This window comes from Ambystoma mexicanum, chromosome 5p (genome assembly GCF_040938575.1).
Source record: "Ambystoma mexicanum isolate Mex_15411 chromosome 5p, UKY_AmexF1_1, whole genome shotgun sequence".
NCBI classification, from domain to species: domain Eukaryota; kingdom Metazoa; phylum Chordata; class Amphibia; order Caudata; family Ambystomatidae; genus Ambystoma; species Ambystoma mexicanum.
Genome location: NC_090930.1, coordinates 759,556,028 through 759,571,024, shown reverse-complemented (window position 1 = coordinate 759,571,024; position 14,997 = coordinate 759,556,028). Strand labels below are relative to the sequence as shown.

The window sequence follows — 14,997 nt, the reverse complement described above, 5'->3', positions numbered from 1 at the left end:
TTCCTCATTCCCCATTTGGCCCAATGGGGAATTTTCGCGCTATTAACGCCAGTGGATTTCCCGATGGCGGTAATGGCGCCGAAAATCAGCAGATTTGCGGCGGATTTGTCCCCAGCTCAGAGCTGGGACCAAATCCCCCAAGCCCATGATCGACACTTAAGTGCAGCGGTAATGGCGCTACTGCCGCATTTAGGGTTACTGCCAGACTCGTGATGAGGCTCAAAGTCTGGCAAATATCACTTTTTTTTTTGTTTGTTGCTGTGCTACCGATTATTTCTACATGGAATTTAATTGGTCATATATCTCCTAGATTTTCTGATTACCTACATAATCCATTAAGTGCGCCCTGAGGCCCATGGGCATGTTAGCACACTATAAGAATTAAATAAAAGTCCTTGATTCCAAGAATGTAACATAGTTGCTTTATTTGTTCTTCTTGGCTGAAAGTCAGTTCAATCAGTACATTTTGGTACACATCAGTCTTTCTGATTAGGTTTGTACTTCTCCTCTCTTAGAGCCACGCATATTTTGTATCCACCGCTATAATCGCAGATTTGAAGACAAAGCGTTATAATTCAGCTTCATTCATTTAACTTTGTCCTTGCAGAAAACGTCCTCTTAAAACCCAGACCAATCAACAAGGCTACAATTTTGTGTTAAGATGGCACCTCCTAGGAGTTACTCTGTGCAGTTAAACTTGTATGTGGTCAAACATGTATTTCGTCCACGCTATTTAATTTGTATATTAGACCCCTTTGTAGCCTCTTGGAGGCTAGGGGGCGGGTCTTTTTCACACACTATGCAGATGACGCTCAACTGATCCTAGAAATCAGCGTGGATCACAATCTGGATGCCTTGAACCGCAACACTATTTACAACATCATTGAACGGTGGATGACCAATAACTGGCTCTGCCTTAATGGAGCAAGAACTGAGTTACTCTTGTTTGGAAATAAAGCTGCTACAGCTAAATTAAGGAAGGAATGCACCTGTTTCAGCTTGAAGAATTGTTCCATCCCTGTTAGCAAAATGAAAGTGCTGGGTGTGTTTCTTTGCTCTTCTAGGTACGGAGACTCAAACACGTTACATCTCGAGAAACTGCCTTTAATACTTAAAAAATGGTGCCTCTATTGCCCGAGCCATTATTCAATCAAGTCTGTTCTATTGCAACACCCCATTATTGGGGGCCAACAAAAGGTACCTACAAAAGCATCTAATTCTCCAGAACGATGCCTTTCGTATTATCAAGGGCATTCCGAGGCATGCGCATATCTCGTCTATTTAGTAATTTAGTACATTTAGTAGAAAACTGCATCCATAGTGCATAAATTCCTTTATGGAAATGCACCCGACTACTTGAAGTCCGATATTTCACTATACAAACCTGGATGCACCTTGCGCTCCATTTATCTGGGACTTAACTCTCATAAATTCAAAAGAGCTGAATGTCTAGGAAGAGCTTTTCCCACATTGGCAGCTCAGTCATGGAATTCCTTGCCTATGACCCTACTACTAGATAAAAATAACAAAACTTTCTGAACTTCACTGATGACGACTCTGTTCAGGTAAATAGGGATTACTGATAACCGTGGTGATTCGCCCACAATTGAGCTCTGTCCGAGTCTTGTCTTATGTGTACGTCCTACGCGTTCATGTGTGCCCAGATGCCTGTGGGTTCCTTTTGCGTTATAAATAAATAAAATGCAATTAAAATAAGCTGAAATCTTTTTTTTGTGTGAGAAACCGGAACGTCTCACCCGGTAGTTCCCGGGGACCCAGATGGGTTTCGGTCAGAAGGACTATGTCAGGGGAGTGGCGATTCAAGTGCTGTAACACCAGCCTTCTCTTGATACTAGAGCTTAGCCCATTGACGTTCCATGTCATGAGTGTTAGGCGCCTAGTGGTTGGAGTCGCTTCAGGTGGCATCTGGTGCGTGAAGTATAGTCTCACAGGTGTTTCCTTTGGTGCTTTTGCAGCGAAATGGAGGCATCGGCCAAGTTTACATTGCTCTTGGTACCTTTGTATGCTAAAATTTGTAGACAAACGTCTCCAACTCCCCCCTCCCTACGCTCCACCCTCAACTGAAGCATCTGTCCACCCAACAGCAACATGTGAACAGTTAAACTTTACATCACCTCCGTGTGGCGCTGGAACTTAAGTCTTGGTTCGGGGGGGCAGGTGTTTGATTAGCCACCGGCCTGGATGTGTTCTGTGATTAGACTGTTGTAGGGAGCGGATGCTCCATAGTGTTACATTACTTGGCGACTCGATCATATTGCTCACAGCTGCTCTTACTTCATACATCTCCCTGTTGCGGGTTTTCTGGTTGTGGTTGCTGCTGCGGTTCTTGTTCCGGCGGCTGCTCTGGTCGAGGGCTATTGCGTTCCCTTCTCTTTCTTCCCTCGGCGCTCCAGTCCCCTTCTATATGACGCTCAGCCCAGCTCCACGCTTCTCTAGGGTCAGTGAAGTGTACGGTTGTGCCCTTGTGGAATATCTTGAGCTGGGCCGGGCCCATACTTAATAACGATCGAGTGCAGTCGTTTCTTGAGCAGGTCGAATGATTGCCGTGCTTTCTGCACCTCCCTGGTGAAGTCAGGGAAGAAGGCTATCCTTGATCCGTTAAATGTGACCGTGCCCTTTGATCTCGCCAGTTGGAGAACAGTGTCCCTGTCCCTATAATTCAGAAATTGGCGATGACTGTGCGTGGTGGAGATCCCGGTGTAAACTTGCCAGTTGGGATATGGTGGGCACGCTAGATGGAGAAGAACCTGGAGAATGACTCTGCGTCATAGGTGTTTGCCAGCCATTCTTTGAGGAAGAGTTCCATGCATTCCCCTTCTGCTTTTTCAGGAAGGCCGACTATGCGGATATTGTTGCGTCTGGATCTGCCCTCACTGTCATCAGCTCTTGCTTCCAGGGTTTTAATGCGCGCTAACATGCTCGACACTTGTCGATTCACTCCACGTAAGCCATCCTTGGTTTCTGAGATTCGTGTCTCCGCTCTCCCGTACGGGAGGTCCGCTTTTGCAGGTCGTGGCGCAACAAGGACACGTCTGCGCCAATATTGTCCATCTTACTTTCCATTGAGGTCCTGGAGCTGGCAATGGCACTCATTATGTCTCTGAGGGAGATATTTTCTTCCACATGATCTAGATCGGCCGCTGGGAGCCTCTCTGGTGAGCGAGGCACTGAAGTAGATGCATGTTGATCAATTCTATTCTGCGTAGATGTTTTCCTGGGCTTATCTTTACCCATCTTTCTGCTTAGTAGGATGTTGGTGCAGGAGGCTGGTGTCGGGTCTTGATGGGGGGAGTGCTGGTCGATAGGATAGGCCGATGTTGCCGGGGCTGTGGTGGTGGTTGCAGCGGCGCTAGGCGTGGCATACTCATATCCGCAGTAACCTTGTGTGCACCTTTATCTCAATGTCCGCCAACCGGGGGGATGCCAGTTCTCTCTATCCCACCATCTCCCGCTCCTTACCGCCCTGCAGCACACTTGGGAGTCGGGTTGTTGGGGCTGTGCCTCGGTTTGCCGGGGGTTCTGTGCAGGCGCTCTACGCCGAGCGGAGTGCCTGCTGTCACTCCGTGGATCGTCCCTCGTTGCACCACCATTGAGCCTGCTTGGGCTTCCCTCGCTCTCTCGCGATGGGGAATGGTCCGCAGATGATGGCCGCCTTTCCATAGTCTGAGTGCTGCCACTCTGCGCTTCGTTCTCTGGGTGCGCCCCAGGTTCGCAGCTTCAGGATGTCCGCACAGGCGCCCGCCCAGCGGTTAACAGCGGGCCGGTACCCGCCGCGGATGAAGTGCGAGGGCCGCCCTCGGTTGCCACACAGCACCTCCGTCGGGATCAGGATATCGGACGCAGAGCCGGCTCCTCACGTGTGCCCATAGGCGCTGTGCCCGGTGTCTGATTTAGTTTCAGGGGCTCGCCGTCCTCTGCCTCGGTCGCCGACCACTGCAAACGCACGGTGGCCATCTTGGAAACGGCCTTCATTTCGGGTCCCTGGTCTTTGCGCTTGTTCAGGAAACCGATCCACGCTCCGGTTTCACGCCGTTGCAGTGCGATTCAGTGCAGCAGAGGTTCTCACTTCGGTGAGCTACTTTGGGGCTCGTCACAGAAGAGTTTTAATGGAGCATTGTTGCAGGGTAAGGCCGGTGGCACGGGAGCAGCAAAACTCACATCCTCATCGTACGGCTGCTGGCCATGCCCAGAACAAACATTGTTAAACGTGTGTGATGAAAGGCATGAGTAAAGGTAAACTGCTGATCAATGTTTGAACTAAAGAAGGCAAGATACGATACAAAGTGGTCTGGCACCGTGGATGTGCTCAATCGAAAGTCTCCGTAAGGTATCCCACCAAGAGAAACAAAAGTAGAAGATTGATGAAAACAATTGTGTGAAGTGAATCGAAGTGGTCCTGCAATGGTTTAAGCAAAACCCATCACACATTTGAAAGTATTTCATTTTCATATCGCAAGGATCCGAGCCCGAGCGAGGGAGATGGTGTGAATATTGTGAGGCGGGTCTCAGCCTGAAGAGGGAGACCCATGATGAATATTGAAAGCGAGAACTGGTGCATGTGAAAATCTTGATAGGAATGGAACTTTGAGACTTAGTGAATACAGACACTCTTCAGTAAGAGACTGTACTCTTGCGTCCCGTCCCCTTTCCTCCATACTGCATTAGCGTCCCTTACAAGGGACGGGAAACAGAACCTTTTTCACCAGAAAAAACTTTCTTCCCCTTTAAATTTAGAGGCGCGTGTGGGTGCGGCTCTGGGAGCATGCTCTGACTCTGCCCTCCGGCGCCAAACCTCAGTCCCCTTTTCCGTGGCGACGGGAACGGGCAGAATTCACCAGCGCTCCTGGGTTTGGCTTCGGCCATGTAATTCCCTGTACGAATACTTCTTCTTTGTCTTTTTTATCATTCATGTATTAGGTCCTTCTGCATCACGCTCCTCCCCGGTGCATGTTGACTTCCACAGGGTTCAGCAGTTATCCATCCTGCGACAGGCTCTTCCCAACTTCAGATCCCCACGCCCTCTGCCTACGTTGCCTTGGTCCAGACCACGGTTGGCAAGCTTGTACAGCGTGCAACGCCCTGTCATCAAGGTCGCTGAAGAACAGACTAACCAGGTGGAGCGAGCTCTTCCAGAAGCCGCCTCCTGAGGACCTCAAGAACTTCATGAAACATCGATCCAGGCCCAAGGTAGGGCATCTAATTTCCATCGCACCCCACAAGGGAGACTCCTTCCCAAGGACTCGCGCACGAGAGGGACTGCTCAGGTCCTGGTACCAGCACATGCACAGAGGCTGCTTCAGCTACTGGCCTACAGGGCGAGGGATCCCCGGATCCTCCCGGTGACAGTGTTGAGGGACTGGAAGGTTCTCTTACTGGGTCTTCACCCGAGGGGCTCCGCACTTGTACCGGCAATATGTCTGAGGGGGCGCCTAAACGCAGCTCAACCGGTCCACGGGCCGAGGGTGTCACACCTACCAGGTCAAGGTCCGAGGAGCAGGGTAGGCCTCGCGATCCACACTTAGAGTCTTGGAGGAGACTGGGCCCAGCGAGCCGAGCGACACAACGCAGGCATGTGGCAGGCAGCTCGACAAAATGGCTGCCGCACCAGAAATCGGCACCCGTCTGACACCATTCCAGGAGTTTGGCTAGGAGCGAGTGACCAGGTGGGACTGGCCTCAACCAGGTACGTGGCCTACAGCTAATCCTTTATTTGCGTAGGGCAGGTTCCTGCTGCGTCTGTATTATGCAGCGGCTCCTGCAGCCTCCCGCTACCCCGTCTGTATCCCCTACCACGCCTCCAGCCTGTGAAGACCGGTTCTTTGAGAGGTTCCTCGGGCTCATGAAGTCCCCTCAGATGGGGGTTACCCTCAGAGATGCCATCAGGGACGTGCTTCCTCCATTGCTTCCGGCACCACAGGCTCCTCTGCCGGTGCCCCTGACCCCAGCGCAGCCTCTGCATCTGGCCACCCAGCTGATTATTCAGGCGGTTCCGTACCAGCGTCCTCCACAGCCTCTGACTCTGGTCCCCGTACCCCAGCCTCCGGCTCCCGCTGCTCCCTCCCCACCCCCACACCTACGCAGGATCCTCCTGACTCACAGGATACGGATAAGGAGGACCCTGACATGCCCTCTTCTGCAAAGGCCTTCTGTGAAAGTCTTGCGGGGCTGGCGGAGTATCTGGGCCTACCTCAACCTGAGGTTGAGCAACCGGCAGATGGGGTGCTTGCTGAGGTCCTCGCACGACGCGCCTCTGCAAAAATAGGAATTCCACTGCAGACCAATGTAGTCTCCCTGGCCAAAAAGGGTTGGCTCAAGCCCCACTATGTCCAGCTGGTCATTCGACGCCTGGATGCGAAGTACAGGCAGATGGAGGGGATACACTCCCGCTATCGTCCCATCCTCACCCACACTCCTCGGTGATCGCTGCATCATCACTATACTCCGAGCCTCAGTCGTCCTCAGCCACCTCCTTGGCGGCGCTGCTAGACAAGGAGGAGAAGATATTGGAGGCATGCAGGAAGAAGCTGTATTCCAACACGTCCTTGCATCTTCGTCAGGCCAACGCTGATGCCAACGCTGATGCCGTGCTGGCTGCCGCTAACCAAAGGTTATGGTTGGAAATTGCAGACTTCCTCCTGGAACTTCCTATGCAGAGCCAATCACCTTTCAAGGCGGGACTGGCTTAGGCTGAGCTGGTGGCGCAGGACCTCATGGAATCCACTGTGGCCCATATTGACACCTCTGGCCATGCCATCTGTATCACCACGGACATGAGAAGGACAGCCTGGCTCCGTGCAACAAAATTTAACCCGGACGTCAAGGAACGCATATTAAACCTGCCCTTCGAGGGGGTGGTAAAACCTCTTCCACTCCACCACGGACGAGGAGCTGGACAAAAAGAAAAACAGCTCACAAACGGCGAGGTCTTTATCCATCTTGACAAAGACCATGCCCAAATCGGACACCCAGTCGCAGCAGCGCTCCGACAAGGGGTGTACATACGGAAGGTTCCATGGCTTCCAGGAACGGAGATCCAGGCAGCCAGACCGCTTTCCGACTCCAAATCGGTGCAAGCAACAAAAAAGGGGGGGGGGGGGGGGACAGAGTAAGGGCTTTTTCTGTGGCAGCTTCCGAGGGAAAGCAGTAATAACACGTCCCTCCGGGTCCACGTGTCTCCAGTGGAGGGGGGGAGCTGGGGGAGGTTGGCAGGCTTGCTTTCCCTGCATATTTCTGGTGCCAGAATTTTGTGGACCCTTGGATCCTCTCCATAGTATCCACGGGGTACCACCTATCCATCCCGTCCCAGCCTGTCCTCCTTCCTCCCCTCCACTCCCTCAAGTTGGGATAGCAACTATTTTGACAGAGATCCGGTCGCTCATAGAGAGCCAGGCCGTGGAGGATGTCCCAGCGAGGCTTGGGCTTTTACTCCAGGATTTTCCCCATTCAGAAAAAGAACCAGGTGGGCCTGAGAGTTGTGCTGGACCTTTCCACCCTCAACCTCTCTTTACCTCTACAAAAATCCAAGATGGTTACGCCAACTTTCATAGCAGAGACATTGTGCAGGGGAGACTGGATGTGCTCCCTTGATCTGAAGGATGCGTACATACACGTCCCGATTTGGCAGCCCCATCATTCTTTCCTACGGTTCAGGATCATGGGCTACCATTTCCAATACAAGGTCCTTCCTTTTGGCCTCAACTCGGCCCCCAGGGTCTTTACCAGACTCATGAATACTGTGGCTGCCCTCCTCGGTGCAGGGCCTAAACATCTACCCATACCTTGACGACTGGCTCGTCCAGCCTACATCTCCGGAAGTGGTTTACCAGTCTTCCCATGCCCTTATGAACACACTGCACAATCTGGGCTTTGCACTCAATCTCAAGAAGTCGCAGCTGCAGCCCACGCAGACTGACATTCTTGGGCCTCATCGGGGACACGTGTTCTGAGAAGATGTTTCCGTCGGAGGACAATATCTCAGCCATCAATATGGCCACCGCCCACTTCCTCAGCAGGTGACCTCGGCATGGTGGTAGCAGCATCTCCTGGGTCTTTTTGCGGCGGTCCTACTTGCCGTTCCACACACGAGACTGAGGATGAGGAGGATTCAGCTGCACGTTGCGGCCTCATGGAACCAGGAGCGGGCCTCTCAATGATCAACATTCCTCCATCTCTTCACCAGGCCCTCAAATGATGGTCCAGGGACTGCCACCTACAGACTGGCAAGCCCTTCCGGCCTCCCATCACGCAGGTCATCATCACCACGGACTCCTTGCTTGAGGGCTGGGGAGCCACCCTGGACGATCTCTCGATCCACGCCACCTGGACTCGACAGGAGCAGTAGTTCCACATTAAATGGTTGGAGCTGAACTCCATCTGGCTAGCGCTCAGAGCATTCCTTCCACTTCTCAGGGGCAAGGTTGTCCTCATCCAGACAGACAACTCTACCAGCATGTACTATGTCAACAAACAAAGAGGCACCAGATCCCCTCCTCTGTGCAGACTGGCAATCAGCATGTGGGAGTGGACTCTGGAAAATGACAGCTACCTCACGGCAGTCCACCTTCTGGGGGAATCCAACCTGGAGGCGGACAGGCTCAGCAGGTTGGTAGCAGACGGTTACGAGTGGCAGATAAACAACCTCGTTCTTCAGGAGATATTCAACAGATGGGGTCTCCTCCAGGTGGATCTCTTTACCACCTGCCACACCAAGATGTGCCCTCAGTTCGCCTCCTGGCGGGGACGGGCCCAGGCTCCCTGAGCGATGCATTTCAGATTCAGTGAAACGGCATGACAGCGTACGCCTTCCCGCCCACTCTGCTGATTCAGAGAGTGATTTGCAAGATCAAGGAGTCTCGCCAGCTCAACATCATCCTAATAGCTCCATGGTGGCCGGCAAGGCCATGGTCCTCAGAGCTGCTCAGCCTCTCGTAAAAGCCATCCATTCATCTTCCGACTGGCCCAGTACATCTTCTGGCGCAGAAGGGGGGCAGGGTCATCCACCCCGCGCCACTGAAACTAGCCCTCACAGCATGGTTCCTGAGCAGATAACGGTTGGGCACCCCAGCCTCTCCCAGGCTAATCTGGAAATCATACAGGGCGCAAGGAGAAAGGCTACCGGGGTCCAGTATACAAGTAAATGGACCAGGTTCTGCCACTGGGCAGACTCCAAGGCAATCGACCCCCTGGCATGTACTTTCGAAGGGATTGTGTCCTCCGACGTATTCCTTATCTTAGATATATCCTTCCAGCTCTGCTGGCCTCGGAAAATTTTTTCAGTAGAGGGCGCTGCGCGTCGACGTCCCTCGAGTCGATGTCCCTCGACAGCCGCCGTATTGACGCTCGACGTCATCCTGCCTATAAAGGCCGCGCGCAGCGTCCGTTGCTCAGTTCCGTTTTTCCGCGCTTCGTTGTGCCTCGGAACACCGTTGCTCAGTTCTCGTCAAGATAACGTATATAATAACTAACTATTTACCTCGATATCGATGGCATCCTCCTCCGACCCGACGACCCCTCGGTCCGGTTTCAAAAAGTGCCGAGACTGCGGGAAGAAAATGTCGTTGACGGACCCTCACAGGGTCTGTTTGTGGTGTCTGGGAATCACGCACCAGAGTTCGGAGTGTGAGGAATGCCTTTCCATGACGGCGAAAGCCTTGAAGGAGCGTAGGGGGAAGCTCGAGAGAGGTAGGTCAACTTTAACTTCCTCGAAAGCTTCTTCGGTAGAGTCGAGACGTTCGTCTCCTCACCATAAAAAACACTCTCGATCTAGATCACGAAGTGGCTCCCACCACTCGTCGACATCGAGACACTCGAAGAAGAGACGTAGGAGATCCCCTTCGTCATCTTCGTCGAGTTCTCCTGAGAGAGTTCATTGCCCCACAAAACGCAGCTCGCAAGCTGAGTGGGAGGAATTCAGGAAAAAGATGCTAAGCGTCTTCGAGAAAGCGGCCTCGTCCCCCTCGAAGACAGCTGAGGGTGATACCCCGGGTAAAAAACCCAAAAAATCTAAACGCCGCGAGTCGCAGTACCCGGCGGAAAAGTCAACCCGAAAGCGCCTCGAGCCATCGGGAGATAAAGCATCATCGACGCCATCGTCGAAAACTCCTTCGAAACAGAGGTCGGCGCCATCGACGCCGTTGTCGAAGGATTCATCGGCGCATCAGTCGATCGAGTCGACGCCGACGTCGACGCCGATATCGACGCCGGTGAAGGAAAGAACCACGGCTACTCCACAGCCAACGGTTAGACAAAAGACCTCCGACTCGACGCCGAGAACGTCGACGTCGTTCTCGAGCAGGACTCCGATCCTTTCGAGTTCTTCGAGGCCTAGTACACATTTCTCGACGCTTTTCACGGCGCCTTCGAGTACTTTCACGTCGGTGTCGACGACATCGACGTTTTCAAGGCCTGTGATGATGGCTCCTTCTGCATTGGAAATGGGGTTTATACCATTCCAAAAACCAATGTATCCCCCTTTAACCTCGATTTTTGAGGAAAGGGAGGATTCAGACCAAGATATTGATTTACAGAGGACCACATCACCAGAGCCAGAGACTTTCGCCTCTGAGGAAGGAAGATTAAAAAATCTTCAGGATGCACTTCAGGAAGCTAGTGGCTTGGACACTTCTCCTGAAGCAGAATTTATCAAACCAGACCCAGGAGAACATGCGGAGACTCCATATAGAGCTCTGATGTCTAGAATCATAGAATTTATGGGTTGGTCTGCACCTTCTCCTGCCTTTCAGCAGGATGACCTCACTGACATACTGGACAAGGGCCCACAGGAGGATCCTGTGGTTCCATTTCACTCTGCTCTACAGAGAAGGATTTTGACAAACTGGGAAACGCCAGAAATTATCCCGGCAGTAAATAAAAAACTGTCAACAAAATACAGGGTGGCTAGTTCTGACCCTGAATATTTGTCAAAACACCCTACTCCTGAGAGCTTGGTTGTACAGGCTGCAACCTCATCAGGCAGCACATCTGCATACCCCACTGCTCCGCAGGATAGGGATGACAAAAAGTATGATGCCATGGCTAAGAAGGTTTTTTCTGCCTGTAGCATGGCGTTAAAGTCTATTAACGCGACCTGTACGCTCGCTAGGTTCAGCCACACCCTTTGGGAGTGCGCTTCATCAGCGGCTGACTGCCTCCAAGAAGGAGAGGAAAGGGACGCATTTTTAAACATCATCAGGGATGGTAAAGATGCGATGTGCGAGACCCTACAAACTGGCCTAGATTCTGCTGACAGTATCAGCAGGGCCATGGCGGCAAGTACCACAATCCGCAGGCATGCGTGGTTGAGAAAGTCTGGTTTTGCCTCTGACGTGCAGACCAGGCTTTTGAATATGCCCTTTGACGGTTCTACCCTCTTTGGAAAGAAGGCGGATGACAGTTTGGAGAAACTGCAAACGTCCAAGGCAGCAGCCAAGTCATTGGGAGCTGCTATCCGTCAGAATACCTTTCGTCCTTCGGGATCATCGTGGAGAGGACGGTCCTTTCGTTACTATTCCTCATATGGAAGGGGCAGGGGACGACCGGCTCAAAGAGGCCAAGGAAGATTTACCCGTGGTGGACGGGGTAGGGGAAAGAAAGCCGCACCCGCAGGAGCAGGAGCCACTTTACCTTCGGCAACTGCATCAGCCGCTTCAAAACCACTCTGAGGTCTCCCCTCACAGAACACCAGTAGGGGGCAGGTTAACTCACCATCTGACGGAATGGCAGGCTATTACGTCAGATGCTTGGGCTCTGGAGACAGTGGCCCAAGGTTACTGCCTGCCCTTCCTACATATCCCTCAGAGTCATCCACCGGGGAACAACCCTTTGAAGCTTCCAGATCCGCTCCTCTTGCAGGAGGTTTTAGACCTGCTAGAGAAAGGTGCCATAGAACTGGTACCTGTAGCGGAAAGGAACAAGGGTTGGTACTCCCCCTACTTCATAATACCGAAGAAGGACGGAGGACTGAGACCCATCTTAGACTTACGGGAATTGAACAAATTCCTCCGAAAGGACAAGTTCAAGATGGTGACTCTCTCTCAGATCCTTCAGGCCCTCCAGCTTCAGGACTGGTTGGTATCTCTAGACCTCCAGGACGCTTATTTCCATGTGCCGATCCATCCCAGGCACAGGAGATACCTGAGGTTCGCAATTGGCAGCTCTCATTATCAATTTCGAGTTCTGCCATTTGGGCTAACCTCCGCCCCGAGGGTCTTTACCAAGCTAATGTCGGTTGTGGCTGCAAGTCTAAGGAGGGAAGGGATTCATGTCTACCCTTACCTAGACGATTGGTTGATCAGAGCTGTATCTTCGGAACAGGCTCAGAGACAACTAGATTATGTTTGCCACTTCCTTCACAAGCTGGGCTTCTCCCTCAATTTAAAGAAGTCACAGATGATACCATCACAGAGACTCCAATTCATTGGAGCAGTCCTGGACACTTCCCTGGGAAAAGCCTTGCCACCAGAGGTGAGGGCTCGAGATATTCTGCAGATGGTCATCAGATTTCAGAATGCCCAATATCTCCCAGCCTACGACTTTCTGAGGTTGCTAGGCCTCATGGCATCCTGCATATTCCTCGTGCCGGAGGCTCGCCTGAGAATGAGATCCCTCCAGTGGGCACTGAGAACTCAGTGGTCACAGTTCTCAGGAAGGATGACAGATCTCCTTCGGATCCCGGTCAAAGTAGCCCGAGACCTTCAGTGGTGGGCCTGTCGGGAGAACATCCTGAAAGGAGAAATGTTTTGGCAACCATGGCCGGAGATAACAGTAGTCACGGATGCCTCACTCACGGGGTGGGGAGCTCACGCCAACGACTTGACCATCAGCGGTCGTTGGTCTCCATCGGAGTCCAGACTACATATCAACCTGTTGGAGCTGAGAGCCATCAGACTAGCGCTGAAGGCTTTTCTGCCGTCTGTACGGGGAAGAAACGTCCTAATAATGACGGACAATACAGTGGCCATGCACTACCTCAACAAAAGAGGAGGCGTAGGCTCACTACCACTGTGCAGAGAGGCGATGCAGCTCTGGTTTTGGGCAATTCAGGAAGGAATCTCTCTATCGGCAATTCACCTAGCCGGAGAGAAGAACTTGACAGCGGACGCTCTGAGCAGGCAGAGCACAGTCTCTCACGAGTGGGAGATAGCTCAGGAAGTCCTTCAAGAGATCTTCGCCCTTTGGGGAACCCCTCAAGTGGATCTGTTCGCCACCAGTATCAACAGGAAGTGCGACAGATTTTGCTCAAGGGAATTTCCCCCGAGAGGAGCTCTAGGAGATGCGTTCGTAGTGGACTGGGAGTTCCCACTTCTGTACGCGTTCCCTCCGGTCCCTGTCATTCCTCAAATGATCAGGAGGTTGAGAAGGTTTCGGAAGACCATGATCCTAATTGCCCCGGATTGGGCCAGGAGAACGTGGTACCCGGACCTTCTAGACATGTCCATCTGCCCTCCAATTCGACTGCCATACAGAGAGGATCTTCTCTCGCAGAAGGAAGGTCAGGTTCTCCATCCAGCCATCAAGACCCTCAACCTTCACGCTTGGTGTCTGAAAGGTTGAGGTACAAGGATTGGGACCTTCCGGATGATGTTATGGAGGTGTTGCTTTCGGCCAGAAGGCCGGCAACTAAAACTCTATACCGCTGCCGTTGGAACAAATTTTGCAGCTGGTGCAGAGAAAAGAATATTGAACCCTTTTCTTGTGGTACACCTATGGTGTTGTCATTCTTACTTTACCTGGCTAATTCAGGCCTACAGGTTGGCACAATTAAGGGCTATCTCGCAGCGCTATCAATCTTTAAGCGCACTGCAGAGGAGCCTTCATACTTCAAAATTCCATTGGTAATACAATACCTAAAAGGATTAACTAATGTTTATCCCCCGAAACCTTTTCAAGTTCCCTTATGGGATTTAAACCTAATTTTAAACTTCCTAAAGGGTGCCCCTTTTGAACCACTACACTCTTGTTCATTGAAGCTTCTCACCCTCAAAACTGTTTTGCTAATAGCATTGACATCTGCTAGAAGGGTTAGCGAGTTGCAAGCCTTATCGTGTAAACCTCCACATACAATCTTTTACAAGGACAAAGTTGTTCTTCAGGTGAAGCCTAACTTCCTCCCGAAGGTAGTCTCGGAGTTTCACATCACTCAGAAGATTATATTACCTTCTTTCTACCCTCCTCCTCATCCGGGGAAGGAGGAAGAGAGACTGCACAGGCTGGACCCTAAGCGAGCCTTGAGCTTCTATATCAGCAGATTGGCTAAGATCAGACAAGCAGACCAACTCTTTGTAGGTTATGCAGGACATAAGTTGGGCCTTCCAATAACAAAACAAACCATCTCCAGATGGATTATTTTAGCCATTCTGGAGTGCTACAAATTGGCAGGAAAGGAGCCTCCTCAAAATCTAAGGGCTCATTCTACCAGGGGTATCGCAACATCCTCAGCCCTTCAAAGAGGGGTGCCAATTCGAGATATATGTGCGGCTGCCACATGGTCGTCCGCACATACATTTACCAAATTCTATAGCCTGGATTCCTCCTCTAGTCAAGAAACTAGATTCGGCAAGGCTGTGTTACACTCTGTCCATTCTGGAAGGGTAACATAACTTTTATTACTCCCGCCTCCAGTCACAATACCACTGCTATGGGAGTCTATCTAAGATAAGGAATACGTCGGAGGACACAATCCCTTCGAAGAACTAGTTACTCTTACCTTGTAACGTTCTTTCGATGGGATGTTCCTCCGACGTATTCCTTATCGACCCTCCCATCCATCCCCGCAGTATGACTTCCTGTGGGTTTGCAGCCTATGCTCCTTCAAGGTGATTAGTCTAATCCAAAAACATTACTGGGGACTACAAAACGGAACTGAGCAACGGACGCTGCGCGCGGCCTTTATAGGCAGGATGACGTCGAGCGTCAATACGGCGGCTGTCGAGGGACATCGACTCGAGGGACGTCGACGCGCAGCGCCCTCTACTGAAA

General features: G+C 51.7%; 1 protein-coding gene across 27 annotated transcripts in view; it reads left to right on the top strand.

Annotated features, from left to right (window-relative positions):
- The window catches only part of CLASP2 (cytoplasmic linker associated protein 2), a 2,478,243-nt gene that overhangs the window by 228,530 nt on the left and 2,234,716 nt on the right, over positions 1-14,997 (top strand). The window lies entirely within an intron of this gene.